Source organism: Meleagris gallopavo (assembly GCF_000146605.3).
Source record: "Meleagris gallopavo isolate NT-WF06-2002-E0010 breed Aviagen turkey brand Nicholas breeding stock chromosome 28 unlocalized genomic scaffold, Turkey_5.1 Chr28_random_7180001861455, whole genome shotgun sequence".
In the NCBI taxonomy this organism is placed as follows: domain Eukaryota; kingdom Metazoa; phylum Chordata; class Aves; order Galliformes; family Phasianidae; genus Meleagris; species Meleagris gallopavo.
In genome coordinates, this window is record NW_011100525.1 from 1075 (window position 1) to 6819 (window position 5745).

The 5745-nt window shown below is 50.3% G+C and overlaps 1 long non-coding RNA gene across 1 annotated transcript; it reads right to left on the reverse strand.

The window, feature by feature from the left end:
• Nucleotides 1-2156: 2156 nt before the first annotated feature.
• Nucleotides 2157-5651, reverse strand: LOC104915561. Its single transcript, XR_796400.3, has 4 exons — nt 5373-5651; nt 3806-3900; nt 3436-3553; nt 2157-2307 (listed from the first exon to the last, which is right to left on the reverse strand). It is a non-coding gene; the product is annotated as an uncharacterized LOC104915561 (long non-coding RNA).
• Between the last annotated feature and the right edge of the window lie 94 nt (nt 5652-5745).

Genomic DNA, 5745 nt, shown 5'->3' on the forward strand with positions numbered 1-5745 from the left:
GGACAGGGCAAACGGCCACCGCCTCCATTGCCAAAAGCAAACCTCCCCCGCTGAGGAGCCCGTCCAAACGTGGCGCCGTTCTGGCTGATGTCCACCAGAAGCACCTGACCTGGCAGGGCCCCCCAGCTGGCCAGCTTTTTGCTTGGCTGGGTCTCCCGGACCGGCCGGGAGGATTCTGGCCTGGCAATTCTAACCAGGTCAGACGACTGGATGGCTTTGGGCCTGTCAGGCCTTCCCCGTTTGTCTGGCCAGCCAGCTATTGGCCTGGCAGGGCCCCCCGGCTGTCTGGGATGCTTCTAACAGGCAGGATCACCCAGACCAGCCAGCAACTCAGCTTTTAACCGTGCAGGTCTTCCCTGGCTGACAAGCTGGCTTTTAACCTGGCAGAGCCCCCAGGCCGGCTGGGAGTTTTCTGGCTTGGCAGGGCTAGACTGGTCAGTCAGCCTGACATCTTTTGGCCTTGCAGAGATTCCCCCGTTTGTCTGGCCAGCCAGCTATTGGCCTGGTAGGGCATCCCAGCCAGCCGGGATGCTTCTGAGCGCCCCTTGTGAGTGAGCCAAAAGGTTTCCTGTCAATCTCCTCTGCCTTCCCCGTTCCAGTGGGATTTGCAGCTCGAGCACAGGCAGCAATGATGGAGGACAGTGTGCAGCGTGGAATAGAGAACCCCAGAGCCCCAGGCAGCTGCTGCCATGGTGGCACAAGCTCTGCTGCCCAGCAGAGTCCCATAGTGCAGGGGCTTGCAGATGGGAGCACAGCGGCCATAGGACATGACAGTGAGAAGGGAAATTTCGGCTGAAAACAAAAACAAAATGAGCAAGCACTGTGCAGCACATGCAGCGCAGGAGATGTCCCTGGTGTCCCAGAGGGCACTGGCCACGGCTTTGGGCAGAGTGGTGGAGATGCAGCCCAGGGCGAGGAGGGCGAGGTTGAGGAGGAAGAAGTCCATGGGGTGTGCAGGCGGTGGTCGCAGGCTACGGCTGTGCTGATGAGGCCGTTGCCCAGAAGGGCGGCCAGGCAGATGCCCAGCAAGAGCCAGAAGGGCAGGAGCTGCAGCTGCCGCATGTCTGCCAGCGCCAGGAGGAGGAACTCGCTGATGGAGCTGCTGTTGGGCATCTGCTGAGTATGGGGACCCGTCCAAGCAGTGCAAATATTAATGAGAAATCTTTCAATCTGAAAAACGTTCATTCAGCTACATGATACGAGCTGCCTTTCATGAGACTGAGTTTTCCATGAGGGGCTCTGCTCTCCTTCTCTCGAGGAAGCAATCTTGTCCCCAAGAGTCCCTCCCCCCCGTTCCCTTCCCACCATCTCCTCCTCCTCTGGCTTTAACACAAACTGAGAAAAACAATGTTGTACTCCCAGAAGTTACAGAAATCTTAAATCCTCAATTACTTAGGAGTGTGGCTCTCAGGGATGCCTGGCAGAGCCAAAAATGCAGCCCCAACAGAAGTGATGTTAAAAGCAGGAGCCAGCCCAGTCAGGGTGAAGCAGCGCCCTTTGAGGATACGAGACTGTAGAAGGACAGCAGAAATCATAAATAACTTTTGGAGTTTGCATTACTAATTGAATGTGAATCCAAATACAGCACCCCAATCTTGACGATGAAAAATTGGATGGCAAGAGCTGTAGTTTGGTACAAGTCTTGAGGGCAAGTAATAGAATAGTTGAATGTGTGCACCCAGCGGTGGCAATCCATACACTTTATTAACCAAGTTAAGGAATGAGTAGGTGGAGTTTACCTTCTGGATTTGAAGGGTGCCTTTTTTTTTATTATTTTCGCCTGCTTTGACCAAAGGAAGCCTAAAATCATTTGCCTTTGAAGAGGAGAACCCCAATACGGGGAGAAAAGACTCAGTTAACCTGCACAGTGTTAGCCAGGGCTCTGAGAACAGCCCAATGATCTGTGAGAGCTGGTCAACTCGTGAGCCTGAGACTTGGGTGCCCCATCCCAGGGTAGAACCTTACATCAGTACGTAGATGCCACGGAAACAAAAGAGGACTGTGTGCAATGGACTGTGAGTTTGCTGAAGTACTTGGTTTAAATGATGATCGAGATTCTCACCAGAAAGCCCAAGTGATCAAAAGGAAGGAAGCAATTTGCTGAATGCCCAGAACGCCTTTCTCCCACACATACGTGGAGGTGCATGAGAAAGTAGCTTTTATTTCAGAGCTGACTGACCTGAGTATGTGTGGTGCCTGAAGACTTGATTCTTCTTTTTCTTTGCTCGGGGGTTGGGTAACCAGCTGGGCCTTCCAAAGACAAGCATTTGGACTCTTGTTTTTCAGACTACTTTAGCTCCTGTGATCCTGAAATGGTAGAAAGTACAAAGAACATGTGGCAGAAGTACAAGAAAATGAATGCAGAACCAGTTTCCTGTGTTTATGATCCAGTTTTGCTATCTCATTTAGCATTTTCCAATGTAACTGCATATCTAGAGCTCATGATAATCCTACGAAAGTAAAAATAAAATGCATTAGTTACTAAATTGGAAAGCATTCTAAGCAGAAATCTGTTTTCACAATTCCTCCCTGTTCTGCTGTAGTTATTAGCAACGCTCTGCAGATTCTGAAATGTTTTGCTGGAGAACAAACGCATATTCAGCAATGTTGAAACCAGGCTGTAAATTGGCTGGCAAAATCCATGAGCATTCCGTGGTTTCAAGGATTGCAGCAGGCACTTTGTCAGTGTACTGCTGTTACAACGAACGGATGGGCTGATCCCTGCAAGTGCTGACATGGTGATCAGTGAAATGTAGAAAGAGCATTTTCCAGCTGTTTGCAAATATGGAATCTATTGCCCTTGAAGAGTCATAAACAACTTCCTTTTGCAGTGTTTAGGTTTATAGTGTGTTTCCCAAATGCACTGTTGTTGAAAATCTCTAATGTACTGTGAAGTACCTCACCTTCATTATAACTTGTATTTCTGAGTCAAAAGAAATGCACATACAGAAAAACCCAATACAGAACTCAGAAAGAAGCAGAGGCAAATCTACTCTCAACGGTCACATTCTGGGCTCTCCTCCTGCCTTCAATGAACTCAACAACAGGCAGTTTAGAAACTCCCTTTATACTGTTTTATGACTTCCATTCACTGTGGAGCAAAGCAGCTACATATAAGCAAAAATGCAACTTTCATCACAGGCTTTCCAAAAAATTGTTTAAATTAGGTCGAGCTTCAGTTCAAACTAAAGTTGCACAGGAATCAAGGAACATTACGGATGACAAAGTAAGGCTCCTGGAGAAGACTGGGCGTGCAGGAGATCTTTAATTCCTTGGAGCTAGAGCACTGCTGGCCCCTACTTGTCTAGATCACAGATATTTTCCAACAAGCACCAACCAGGCACGGCAACCCACAACCACAATGTCATGACAACCATAACAAAGCAGTAAGTCCTTGGCCAGAACTTAAACAATACAAAAGGAAGATTTCCAAACCTTCACGGCCCTCCTTAGTTCGTGCATGTCATACATGGTGGTGGGAGTCAGCATCCCAACGATCACCCTCTCAAAATTCCCATTCAGCTTCAAGTCACTTCAAGTCATCAATCAAATCCTAGAAGGCCAAGAGAGGAGAAAGGGGTTGGCAGAAGGTACGGCCTTTGAGGACAGGAGGAACTGAGCAATTCACCACTTCTCTTCAGGCTCCAACCCTCCTTGCATCGACAACTGCTCTGAACTGAACAAGAACAAAACAACCTTGGTCAGGTAAAGTCTCTGCTGACCTTTCTCTTATGGACACTGGGTCGTTTTTTGCTTTTCACCCAAGTGACACAACCACGTTCACACATCTCTGCAGACCACCTACCCTGCCAGGAGTGCTCTTATAGGTGATCAGAACTGGTTGACGTTGGGAAACATTTAGTTTGGTCAAGACGTCGATGGTGGCGTCTTCATCCGTGCCTGCAAGAAACGAATGGAAGCTAGTCAGGCTGCCTGCACAAGAATCAGAAGCGCCCTCCGGTCTTGTGCCACCTCCAGTCCCCTTCACAGCTGGCTCTCAACAGCCCCAGGACTACAGCTATGCACACAAAGCTGCCAGGACCCACACCTCCAGAGCAGCTGCATTTTGGGACATGAAGGGCAGTTCTCTTTCCACTTTCCAATGATTTTTAGGGCAGTTGTGCAGCAGAGCAGTGCAGGCAGCTACACTTCCCTCTAACAAACCACCAGAGCAGCCATTCCCAGTGCCAGGGAAAAAATAAAAGTTGACCCGAGGAAGGAGATCAACTCACTGAAGCCCTACATGCTCTCCTTGAGTGCTGTGCTTCTTGCTCAGCACTTGAAACTTGAGACCCCCTTGACTGTTGTCTAAGGCCACAAGAAAAGGATTCAGCAAAGGCAGGCTCGCACCGATGCACACATAGAATTGAATTGGAAAAAACAGACAAACATAAAAGATGTGAACACAGAGATAATAAACCTCCACCCACACAAGAAATGCGGTATCAGGCTTCTGTCTCACGCAGCAGCCTATTCTAGTGGGACTTCCCAGGCACATCAGAAAGAAGCCACAGGGGCACAACTACATGGAGAACATATCTCCAAATTGCTGCCCATGGAGTCTCTGGTTTGCAGTGAAACAAAAGCTGGACCACCTGGCATCTGTGTTCAGTCCCACCAGGCCCTCTTCCTAGCAGTTCTCCATGTCAGTCACAAAGCAGTGTGCTCCCATCACAGCCCCAGTCCTGACTTGTAGCAGCAAGGACCATTATTCTGCACCGTTACCTTTGCTCTGCTCAGCACTGGTGAGGCTGCACCTGGAGAACAGCGTCCAGGTCCAGGCTCCCAGTACAAGAGACAGCTGGACATACTGGAAAGTGTCCAGTGGAGGGCTACCAGGATGGGGAAGGGACTGGAACACCTCTTCTATGACAAGAGGCTGAGAGAGAGGGGGCTGCTCAGCCTGAAGAAGGGCAGCTCAGGGGGATCCCACCCACGGCCATCAATCCTGCAGGGATGGGCAGAGAGGACGGAGCCAGGCTGCGTCCAGTGCAGCCCAGTGCCAGGACCAGAGGTTGCCACCAAACATCAGGAGCACTCCTGCACTGTAAGCGCTGCAGCACTGGCACAGGGACCCGGAGAGGTTGCGATGTCTCCTCTTGGAGATCTCCAAACCCATCTGGACGTGGACCCGGGCACCACTTCTGGTGGCCCTCTTGGAGCAGGGCTGGAGCGGATGGACCCAGAGGTCCCTTCCCACATCAACCATCCTGTGCTTCCACAATGCGCCACGACGTGCTGTGTTTGGCTCAGAATGGCCATTCACAAACAGGTTTCTCCTGCCTCCTGCTCCGTGCCATCTCTGTGGGATCACACTGCCTCCTACGATCCATCTCTGTTCCAACAAAGATCAACAGCAAAACAGTGCTCACCTTCACGGAGCCTGGGCTTCGGAAGACAGGCACAGGAACAACCACTGCATGGGTGGAACCTTGTGGGTTGAACCAGGAGGGAGCAGCATGCCCAGAGAGTTTATCTGGAAAAATACTTCCTCTGTGAACTGACATTCAGTCGGATTTTCCATTCACTCTCAAGCAGGAAAAGCAGATATGCATTGTCCTCTATAGGAAGAAACAGAAAGAAGTTACAAAGTTACCACTCATAAAGAGACAGACAGACAGTGCACTTCCTGCTCACAGAATCACAGAATTGTAGGGGTTGGAAGGGACCTCTAGAGATCATCGAGACCAACCCCCCTGCCAAAGCAGGTTCCCTACACCAGGTCGCACAGGTAGGCGTCCAGGC